This window comes from Rhipicephalus sanguineus, chromosome 4 (assembly GCF_013339695.2).
Source record: "Rhipicephalus sanguineus isolate Rsan-2018 chromosome 4, BIME_Rsan_1.4, whole genome shotgun sequence".
In the NCBI taxonomy this organism is placed as follows: Eukaryota; Metazoa; Arthropoda; class Arachnida; order Ixodida; family Ixodidae; genus Rhipicephalus; species Rhipicephalus sanguineus.
In genome coordinates, this window is record NC_051179.1 from 146,727,698 (window position 1) to 146,738,839 (window position 11,142).

Genomic DNA, 11,142 nt, shown 5'->3' on the forward strand with positions numbered 1-11,142 from the left:
GATTACGCCACAACAATTACGAGAGAACGCTTTTTCGAAATCTCAAAGCTTGGATGGGTTCCTCGCATGAAGAACTTCAATTCTCCCATTTGACACAATCACCTAACTCCACTAATTAAAAATTTAATTATTGCAACTTTCTTAATTACTGTCCTAAATTATGTCCTTAACTACCCTAAGATTCCTGCCGCTACAGAAAACGCAATTCGGAAAGCCCCGAGCAAATATCGCATTTTCCTGATTTTTTGAGAAGGTTGGACACATTTCTTGAAACACCCTGTATAATAAAACATGACAAGTTTACTTGCTCCATTTCCAGAAGCGAAACCGAAACTGCAGCAAATATCTCGGGTGCAATGCTCCAGCGAGAAAACAAGCAAGTAAATCTTCAGCAGTATGCAGGTATGCACATGCGCAAAAGGGTGGTCACGCCGCACACCACCACCGGATTGAATTCCGCCATAAGATATTTCGCATCTAAAACGGAAAGACAAGGAGGTTAACCAGTTCACAGACCGGCTGCCAAGAATGTTATGTCACGCTCATAGTGCACATGCTGTTCGTCACCAGAAAGTTCAGGGCGCGCGGCAATAACGCAAGGAAAGGAAGGCAAAATAAATGACGATCATTGTTGTGGGACAAAAAGACGCCCATTTTACTCCATCTATTCTGTTATAGTGTAGTACTATATATACCAGCAAAAACTTTCCACCTCTAGCAATAGCTTGGTATTACTAGCAAAACCTTAGACGAAGCTAGGTCGAACACTAGCTCCGCTGTCGGTTCCAGCCTTGCGCAACTAGTACATGCTGTGCATATTTTTATTTATAGACGTTTAAAATGGCATCTTACTGCGGTACGTTGAGGTGGGCTGCGAGTGCGTGCGAAAAGCTGTTGAATCACAGGATTTTCGTTTCGTAACTGGAAGCACCAGTGCCTGGACTTCCCCAAAGCTTTCATCCACACACGTACGTCATATCACACGGACCTATCCGATGCAGCGCACAGTGCTTTGTGATGTTAAAGGAGATGGCATGCTGGTCTTTTTCTGTTCATGTAGGACGATAGATATGGCAAGAGATGAATAAAAGTCCCAGCTGCACCGCAGGGCGATGCAATGAGTGCGATAACAACAAATGAAGTAAGTCCGGCAGTTAACTCTTCTAGATCCCGCAGTCTCGTGTAACTCTAAAAAATGTCGCTGTAACAGAACACATCCACTCCGGGTCGGAAAGGAAATTTCGCACAGTCTCTTCGCGTTGAGAGCGCAGCATGTAGAAGGGTACACGAGCCATCCGCTGATGTCTGTCGAGATAGCGATATTGATTTCTTTGAAATAAGGGCGAAGTCATTGCACTGCTGTTGAAAAAAAAACAACAAATGATGTTTCCTATTCTTGCTTGGCTTAATTATCTGTTGGTTTCATTAGCTCTGCCTAACAAAGAAAACAACCCCTCGAACAACCCCTTCTTTCGTTAAGATTACGACAGACACTTGCGTTAGTCCTAAAGTAAAAAGCAACTGCAAAAACGTTTAACTTTATCATTTTATTACTATATGCCTCGCGTTTCTAAGCTTTGTTCGTTTCCTTTGCGTTGCTCAATTGTAGGTACCTGAGAAGATTGTAACGAAATCATGAGAACGGAGAAATAAGTTTCCATCACAATACGCGTACGAGAGTTCGAAAGAGCTTTGTAAGTTGATCGGGCGTTCTGTTCCTTAGACGTTTATAAAATAATAAAGTAAGGATTACAAATGTAGATCTGAACGATCTGATACGCGTGGAGTGTTTAAACATGCACTAAAAAAGTCACAAAATAAAGCGAAAAAGAAACGGCAGCTCAAGATTACACTCAAGAACTGAAACTGAAACGAAAGCTCTTTTTTTGTTTCGGCGGCGACATCCTGTGCGAAGCTGTGGAACTAAGTCACGAGCTGAAAAAAAAATATCTCACTGGTGCTAGCTGCGTCCCGTATCAAAAATCACAGCATATCCACGGAGTGAATGATGATGAGTGGGCGAAGCTGCGGAGGTTCATCGGTAAACCGTGAATCTTCCGTGAATTCTGCCCAGTACATCATCACCGACGTGAGATCGGGCGCGTTTCTACTAAAGGTTCGATGAGTTATGACGACTTGCAGCTCACTTTAATTTTACATGTACGCTGTGAATTTTCATTGTTTAGAAAACCATTGCTTTAGAAAGCATCTGGCGTCTTTCGTTAAGCAGCTGGCGTCTTTTCGTTTTGCTTTAGAAACATCTGGCGTTCTTTCGTTTTGCTTTTACAAAACATCTGGCGTCTTTTGTTGGTTTATTTCATCAATCAACGGCCTTTTGAACAAAATTTTTATTGTTTAATCACGCACAGGAGAAATCTCACCAGGCACTACCTTGGAGGTAAAGAATGGCTGCTAATGGGAATGAGAGACAGAAGAAGTCGGCTTGTAGCTAACGCTGCGAATTTTTTTATTGTTCAACAACGCACAGGAAAAATCTCCCACCGGCACCACCTTGGAGGTCAAAGCGTAAGACTGGTTACGCACTACGACTACGACTACGAGGGACGAACGGGTGCCGCCTTAAGGAGCTTCGCCCCTAAAATGCTGATCCGTTGCCAGGCATCGAACCGACGACGGCGCGGTGATACCGTGCTGTGAACTTAAGAGATTAGCTCGGTCGGCCACGGTGGATGCCTTGTGGCTGGTGGTAAGCAAGGGTTTATCAATTTACCACAAGCATTTAAAGGACCGCGTTTCAAAAAACGCGTTAGGAACAACGTTATGCCAATAGCGGCAGGTTGAGAATGGCTTCAAACGAAAGCTGAATGTCAGGACTACATGTGATTTCCTGACCATTAACATAACGTGCTTAGTTTTACGACAGTGACCGTTTTTGTCTCGAAAAACAGGCCACATTTTTCGCCGTTTCCATAGACTCCCATAGTACAATCTTTAACTGCTCTGGGAACAAAACTGAAGCTTACTGCAACATGATCGCTGCAGTCTTCTCGTGTGTTTAGGTTCTCAGAAGCGCTCTGTGGTCTGCGTTTTTCAGCATTCACCCTCTACACTTAATTGTTCGAGAAAAACTCGCTAGTTCCATTGAAAACGCGCTAGCTTCGCGCCGCGGTCGCCAGGGGCGCCGGCTGGTATGTGTCCACAAAGGCTGGATATGTCTCTCAAAGAGCTTTCCTAGACACGAGGTAAGGGATATCGGCCTTAGATCCGTCAAGTCCCAGGGCTTACCTGGTTTTGGAATTAGAACAATAGTTCCCTGCTTCCAGCGCGGCGGTATTCTTCCTTCTGGCGACCAGACTTCTTTGTTAAAGAAGTCTGCGAGCTGTTGGAGGGTTTGGTCGCTTAAATAATTTCGCGACATTGCGTTAGTTATCCCGTCTGGTTCTGGGGCTGTGTTTTTTTCTAAAAGCTTGTGCAGCAGCATCAAGCTCCCATATTGATCGTCCGATTTTTTCCGACGTGTGCCACGTTGTTGATACCAGTGTAGTCTCGTTTTAACTGTGTAAAGAACTCTTCATCCGAACCATCGTACTCTGCCCCAAGTTCGCTAAGCGTATTGGCTGTTTCTGTGCGCGTTCCCGCGGGGTCTAACATGCTGCGTAAAATATTCCAGGTCTTCTTGGTGTCGAGTGTACCTCGCAGCGAGTCGCAAAAGCTATGCCAGTTATTCGTATATTGTGCACTCGCGTACACGTTTGCCGCATCTGTTAATTCCCGAATCCGTTTGCGGAGCGTTCTGTTGTCACTGTCTGCCGGCGTCAAATGTGAGAACAGCGAGAGTTAGATTCCGGCTAGTGCGCAACGCATTACGCCGTCGTGGTGGGAGAGAAATTCCCATCGCAGGGCCACGTAGTGAGCGCATGCAGCAATTATGAACTCGACGTCGTACAGAACGTCCTGAATGACGACGCGAGGAGTGCATACTGCTGTAGGCTTAATACTGTTGGAGCTGCCGATACGGAGAGACATTCCACAAAGTGGCGTTGTCACTTTTTGGAGTAAGCGGCGAAGTTTTGCATCCCTAAAGGGATACGGCGGATCCAGTGTCCATGAGGGCAGATGCAGGAACACCGTCCACAAGCACGTCTGTGATATTCGATGGACTTCGCTGAGGGCTTTCACAATTCGATAGCGTCGCAGCCCTTGCCTCGTAGTCTGCGACGACTAGTTTTCCTGCTCTCGTGCGAAAGAACGGGGCCGCATGGGTAAGACTCAGCGACGCCGTGGAGACGGAGAGTGGGGAGTAGATGGAGCTAGGCGTGACGTCGGTAACATAGGCGGAGGTGGGTCTTTAAATGCACGGCTGGACTGGATGGTGACGCGTGACGCGACTCGAGGCGGCTGCACGTGATGGCAGTAACGTGCCACGTGACCGGCATAACCGCATGCAAAGCAGATGGGCCGGTTTCGGGTGTGCGCCATCGGTTCGCCGGCCCAGGTTCCACCCATGCATGGGACACCGCGACATGTGGTCGGTGTGGGAGGAGGCGTTTGCTGAACGGCGCCTTGAGGCATGGTAGATGGCAGGGTAAGGGAACGAAGCTCCAGGGGCATCGAATGAGAGCACAGCACTCTCCACCAATGTGTTAAGGTGTTCATTGGACGGCACTCAGCGACAATGCGCAATGGCGGCAGTCAAGGCAAGAAAATGACGCCATATCCACGAAGTGAATGATGATTGAGGAGCTGACTCCGAGATCGAGAAAAACCTGTGAACCTTCCGCACAAGTCCTCTACCGTCATATGAACACGTGACACACGTTGTTACATATGCATATATGCACAATGTTACCTACTTCTCTTGAGCTTGAAATTGTGAGCTTGAATCTCGGAGATGTTCGGGTAAACCGTGAATGCTCTGTACAGTTCCTCTACTGTTATATGAAGACATGGCACGCTGTTATAGCAACGACTGTGGTCGGGTTTTTCTCGAACCACAAGCGGTCGCAGACCTTGCAGCTGTGGCCGAACATGTGATCGAGGCAATCGCGCTTGAAGCGCGCGTCGGCGCCACCAGCTTCAGGCAGCGACCGCTTTCGCCGCTTGGCCGCTGCGTCCCGAGGCCCGTACCTCTTCGAGATTCTCTTGCCGCCGCTTCCGCGCTGCTTCGGCTTCGCGGGCTTGTATGTCGCGGGCTTGTTGCCGCACGACGCTGACATCTCTCTGCGGCCCCGCGAGCACTCACCGCAGGGTCTTGGCGGCAAGCCCACGCTGCTACTGCCTTGCGAGCCCTCCGCTCCGCCGCCATGTCTTCTTCGTTCATGTTATTATTATCGAAGCGCACTGAACGACGACTGTCGAAAGAGAGAAGAAGCGCGCAGTTGTCGCCCTAGAGCGGTGTTCCATGAAACTAGAGCACGCGCCAGAGTGGAGCGAGCGCCCCATGCTACAGTTGGCTATGCTTATATTGATTCTGCCTGCGTTAATATCATGATCAAGGCGCTCGAAGAACAAGAGGAATAATAATAATAATACTAATAATAACTCGCGTTTAACGTCCCAAAACCGCGATATGATTATGAGAGACGCTGTAGTGGAGGGCTCCTGAAATTTCGACCATCTGGGGTTCATTAACGTGCACCTAAATCGAAGTACGCGGGCCTGAAACATTCTCGCTTCCACCGAAAATGCAGCCGCCGCGGCCGGGATTCAATCCGGCGACCTTTGGGTCAGCAGTTAAGCGTCATAACCACTAGACCATCGTGGCGGGGGAAGAACAAGAGGAAGAAGACCTCTTACGCGCGAGCGTGGCTCAGCCAAACTAGGATGGATGCAGGTTACTGCACGGTACATCGCCCCAGCGTAAGAACCTGGCGAGCCAGCTCCTAATCAACGGGCTCTCAGCGCGAGCGGTGTCCTTTCACGAGGAGCCAAAGAGGACGACCCACTAGAAGACACTGAGAGCGCAACCCATCACTCAGTTCCAAGGCTTCGCTACAATATGCTATTGTCATTCGATTGCATTGCATTAAACATTATACAGTAAAAGCTCCTTAGCTCGACCCCCGTTAATTCGGAAAATCGGATAAATCGGACGTCTTATCAGGTCCCGGCAAGCACGTGTATTGTGTAATGACATCGAAATTTCGTTAATTCGGTCGTGTTTGGCCACATCCCGGTTAATTCGGCACCAAGCATGACGCGCCGCAAATGTGCGACGCAAGAGAGCAACGACGACGTTCGCGAACAACCCAAATGGCCGCCGGCCTTCAGAAAGTCGTGCTCGTCATGCACTGTCTACCACAATTGCATTGGTGGCAACCAAGGGTTCAGCGGCCACGGAAAATACAGCGAAACCTCGGTGATACGATCACAGCTCATACGAATTTCGGGGTTATACGAATTTTTCTTTGGTCCCGGCCAAGGCCTATTGGTCTGCAATGTAATGGAGTATGGTTGCTGCGAACCAATTTTTACCCCGCGACGTTTGATGCGAATGTACCCTACCGCCCAGGTACGAAGAGGTGCTGTGTCCGCGCTGTGACGGAAGACGCACCAAGCACGTGCGAGCGCGAGAACGCAAGCGTGGGCATCGCCCAATAGTCAGAAGCACGTTGTAAGAAAAATACTTCTCTTGCGGTCAGAAAAACCTTCAGAGACGGCCTCCGAGATTGTGTGCGCCAATTTTTGAGGCTCTAATGTGCCTCCGTGTGCGTTCGCGTTTGCATTACAGACCCTGCTTTTTTTTCAACGCATCAACGAGGGATCTTGTCGTTGTACTGTGCGAACACGTGCCTGCCGCATGAACCAGAAATCCTATACAAGGAGGACCAGGACCGAAAGAAGGCGAGGGCGCTCTTGGCGAAGCAGTCAGGCCTCATAACGGCAGCATGCGCGACTGTTGAGATCGCACTGGTGCAGGCACGGCCGTAAATCTCCCAAAAACATCCCCAACACCTCCGCGATTACAAAAGCATAACATAGGACCATGGTTCTGAAATTTTGTGGCCTTGATCTATCCCGTCAAAGCACTTCTTTTATCACTCTCGCCGCAGTACTCCTGTGTCATGCGAAAAAGCATGCTAGAATTCGGACGGGGCTACTGCTGTCGCGGGTCACAACGCACCTGGTTCATTAAAGGCGCGCTTACGGGCCATGTATTTACGAGTGCTGGTGTGATTGCCGACACCTGAAAACTTAACTGACAATCATTCAGGGTTCTTCCTGACGTTTCTGCGGCCCTGAAAAACAATAAATGAAGATGTACGCCCGTTTTTTTTTTCGTTCGTTTTTCTTTTTTTTGTCGCATGATAAGTTTTCAGGCTGTCTGGTGATACGAATTTTGGATGATACGAATATTTTTGGTGGACCCGTGAGATTCGTATCACCGAGGTTTCACCTGTAGTTACTTGTTTCGTTTTCGATTAACTCGGCGCATGCGAACTGCGTGGGCTCTATCTATATATGGTCGCGTTGATAGCGACCTCGAAAGAAGGAAAAAACTGAGGAGGGGCCCATACACTGGGTGACGCCTCGGTGAAACCGGAAGTCGGCTATATTCACCGGGCAGGTCCTACTCTCTTGTTTACGTGCGAACAGCGCAGTGGAAGGCACGTCGCTCCCTCCGGCTCGAAAAGCACGTTGGCTGCGTGGCGCGCGTGCCTTGGCGATGCGGAACCAACTGAACGGAATTCAACACGCTGGACCAGCGCGATACCGCTAGCGAAACCATTTCGTGCGTTGCAGTTGCGCACGAGCCTATAGCAACCGCGTTCGCCGGCTCGTCTGTCTACCATCGAACGCCCTTCCTCAACATCTGAGGCAAATAGCAAATCGCGCGCTCATCTGCTCATCAACAGCGCGCGAACGTCTGTCGGTGGTTTAGGCCGTTTAGGGGCCCGGCTTTTCTCGCGTCTACTGCGGCGACGACTTCCGTAACTGACGAAACGACTGTTGTGAGTGCAGGCAGTACGGAGCGTTCGACGAGCCAGTTGGCAAACTGTGCTTCGGCTACGAGGGTAAACGAGCATAACCAAGTAAACAAGCTTTCGCTTGCACAACTGGACCTAGCCGAGCTAAGCCGCAGCCATTATTTTATGCTGCTGCTTTGCTTTCCTCTGGTCGGGCTATCAGTCACAATGCGAGCTCACCCATCCGCACCATCTCAGGGCACTTAAGAATGCGATGACCGACAGAGCTCGTACTTCACGTACGTGTACGTACATTCCGACATACAGACCCATGGCGAAACCAACTGAAGTTTACGAGAACAAACACGTATTTTCGTCAAGGCTTGAGCAATCGCTTTAACTCACTGAACAAGGCGGCCACGCACCGGGGAAATGTGTCTAGCAACAGCACACCGACAAGGATCGACGCAAGCACAAGAGAACGCCGCGAACTAGATACACTAGCTGACTGTATCAATGTATTTACGACATCTATTCACGCACTGTACAGAAAACACTATCAGCCGTGCGCCGCCTTCTATGGTTGCACTCCGTCTCTCACGCGGCGCCCAGTCACTGTGCCCGTGTTCCACGTAAAAGCTCACCGGCGTCAGCATTATGCGACCGGTAACCTTATGCACGGTGCAGGTGTGCGAATGACACGCGAACGCGGCTGCTCTAATGACGAGAGTACATTGATAGAAGCGGGCATTGCAAGGAAAACAGGAAAGGTGTTTTAATGCGCACAAGCAAGTCCATACTGTAAACGTATAGAACACGATTTTATACATATGTGATGTCCTCATTTCCTCTTGCGGGGCATGAGTGTTTCGTCCGCTGTCGCAAGCAGGAACACTGCACAACCGTCACTGACCTGCAAGGCGTTCGTCGTTGTTCCGTTCTACCGGTGGCTCCATTCTGTAGTGGTGGCTAAGTCCGATTTCGCTAAGAGCTTCAATTACGTATTTCATCTACTTTATTCGCTGCACGGTACGTGGATACGCGCTCGTTCCACGCACTGTTTGTTGAGGCCCCGTGGCTACCAACAGAATTTGTAAACGTTGCTCGGTAAAATAACCACTGGTTGAACACTGCGTAGCGAATTACGCAGCACAAAAAAAATGGACATCCGCCACGGTTCGGCACGAGATACACGGAAGCGCTCAAGCCGCCGCCGCTAAGCCAGCTACAGTGCACAACACGGTGCGCCACGTAACCATAGCAACGCCGCCATTGTGCCTTTTGGACATGGCCGCCATGACGTCATTTCCTCCACACTTTTTTGCCGGCGCGCCGGCTGGGCATGCCCTCTCCTCAGTACTTTCCTTCCTCCGTAATAGGCCTCCAACGCTCAAGTTTGCGCAGCGCCGTCCGCCGCCCCAGCGGAGAGAGGGGAAAGCTCCGGTAGTTCGGACGGGTCGCTCTTGCTTGGTTTTCCCATTGCGCGCGCGGAGAACGTGCTCCGCGGGGCTTTTATCTCGCATTTTTCACGATATGGGTGCCGTTCCTTCGTCGTACTCGAAAGCAGGCATGCAGTCCTGCTGCATTTTGAACTGTCACAAAAGTTTAAAAATGACGAAGAGCCGAAAACTTCCTGTCATGTTCTACTGTTTCCAAAGCAAGCAGTGCGAGGAGCAGAGGCGTCAATAGTGGGTTATGGCAGTTCGCCGCGATGCTTTCGCGGTCTTGTCACCTTGAAGCAATTTTTGTCGTACACAGTATTACGAACTGTTAACGGGGAGAAACGCGATGATCGTGCTCATTTGAAAGGGAAGTGCGTTTGTGAACCGAAGTTACAACAAATAGACAGCCGCTGTACTGTTTCGAGATTGCGCGCTGGCTTTCCGAGTCAACCATTTGTAATGTGACAGCAGCGGAGCATGTGGCCTTATTACACCACAGTTTAAATAACGTACCGTGAGTACTAAGTCTTTATATCAGCTGATTGCGGTACATTTCCCGTCGCGGCTCCCTGTAAACAGAATTAAACTGCATGTTTGTATTGAGCGTTTACATTGGTCTTGCATGCGACACGCCGTGATTGCTTAGCAGGCTGAAGTGTTGCACTGCTAAGATCGTGGTCATGGGTTCGATTCACGCATACGGCAGCTGTATTTCGATGGGAGCGAAATGCAGTAACACCGGCGTACTTAGATTTACGTACACATTAAGGAACCCCAGGTGGCCGAAATTAGTCCGAATTAATCCACCACGGCGTGCCTCGTAATTAAGGAACCCCAGGTGGCCGAAATTAGTCCGAATTAATCCACCACGGCGTGCCTCGTAATAATGTCATGCGTTCGGCACGTAATAAAAAGCCTTGCATGGGCGTGAGCCGCGGGCAATATACAGTTGCCGCTTTGGAAACGAGCTGAAAAAAGAACGAAGGTGGCAACTAAATTTTCGATGGCTTCGCGAATTCAGATGCGCTTATCATCGGGCACAAATCTCGGCATAATCATAAACATGCGCGATCCCAGTGGGTATTGTATAGTATGAGGGGCGTAGCCAGAAACTTTTTTCGAGGGGGGGGAGGGTCCAACCATACTTTATGTAGGTTCGTGCGTGCGTTTGTATGTGTGCGTGTACATATACGCAAGCAAAATTGAAAATTTTGCTTGCGTTAAAGAACCCCCCCCCCCCCTTGGCAACGCCCCTGTACAGTATGATGCTGACCAAGCGAGCTGTCGAAACAACCAAAGCGACATTCGAATAAGAGAACACGGTGCGTGATCAGGCGTCGATATTATTCGAAATGAAACAGGCCTCTGCAAGAAACATGCATGGTCAAAGTGGGCATGAAATATGTATTTATTTTTTGTTTGCGCGTATCATTATGCTGTCAAAGGGACCTCTAAAAAAATCCAAGGTGACATTAAACTTGCGATCAGACGTTGTTATCATTCGATGCAAACCTCGGCAAAAGTGAAACTCCCACGAAACTGAACACTGCGCATTGCGATGCAGCTAGTGACTCTACAGGGCAGATGTAAATTTTTGCTCTTCACACTGAGCTCATAATAAATTTAAAGCCGCACGACAAACTTGGCATCCCAGCAATCGAAAAGTTATCAATAGAAAACGCACGCGAAAGCGTGCTGCATGTTTGCTGACATCTCCGAGTAGACACGACTGCATGCCGCAACGAATGTGCGTTTTACCAGTAACATAATTACAGAACTCGCGCAGTCACTCCCTATTCATGTCAAAGAAATGTGCCCGTTCAGCATCGGCA